Below are 1,071 nucleotides of genomic sequence, written 5' to 3'. Positions count from 1 at the left end.
GGTCCATGCATGTCGAACATCGTACTTCGCAGTTAGTTTATGCCCAGCTCTGTTCTGGTGCAGTTCACAATAATTATTCCTTATAACAATCATTTAATACTTCTAGAAATCACTTGATATGTTTAAAATGTTAACTTCTTACGATATTTAAGGTATATATTAATGTTTTAAATAAATAATAACTTCTTTTTCTCTTTTCTGAGCTCTATATCAATGCTCATCACAATAATTATTACTTTAATTCATTACATCTAGAAATGAATAAAGATTTTTAAATTTTATAAATGTTACGCAAGAGTTTTTCTAAAATATTTAAGATGCTCACTAAATAGTAAAATAAATTACACTGCCTTTCAAATAGTTAGTTCAAAACATACGTATTTACAAAATACATATTTTTAGTATTAAAGATGTTTAACAATTGCCCTATTCTGTACGAAAATAAATAAATTTATTTATTTTAATAGGCATACTTTCAACTTTGGATCCTACAGGTCCAAAATTTTATTTCGCAGCTCTGTACCGATGCAGTTTACAATAATTATTTGTTATAATACTTAACAAATACTACAAATTACTTACGATGTTTATGCTTTGTAATTATTATAGTTACCCATTACATCAATCAACATAAATCTTTTTATCAATGAACAATGATTTGTTAATTATCTGAATGTAATGCTAAAGTTTTTCTACAATATTTAAGATACATATACCTATAAAAAATTCTTAAATAAAGAATACTGCTATTTAAATTAATCGATTTTCAATTTACCCATCTGGATTGACTAGATGTGTATACATTTTTAGCAATTTTCTTTTTTTTTGTTATAAATTAGGTTTCTTTATTCCAACGAATTAATTTTGGTCTTTTCAATTGGAAATTAGAAAAAAGGTTCCATTTAAATATCTAAATAAATTGAATGTATTTAAAAAATTGTTTAAAAAGTTAGTCTTGTAGACTATTCAAGATTCATTTTTTTTATTAGTAATTGTATAATTGTATTTTTTATTAATAATTTTCTTTTGTTTTTAATATTTTATTCAATTACCACGATACTAATAAAGCTG

This window comes from Halyomorpha halys, unplaced genomic scaffold (genome assembly GCF_000696795.3).
Source record: "Halyomorpha halys isolate HHAL.00 unplaced genomic scaffold, Hhal_1.1 Scaffold610.1, whole genome shotgun sequence".
Taxonomy (NCBI): Eukaryota; Metazoa; Arthropoda; class Insecta; order Hemiptera; family Pentatomidae; genus Halyomorpha; species Halyomorpha halys.
This window is presented reverse-complemented; position numbering follows the sequence as displayed.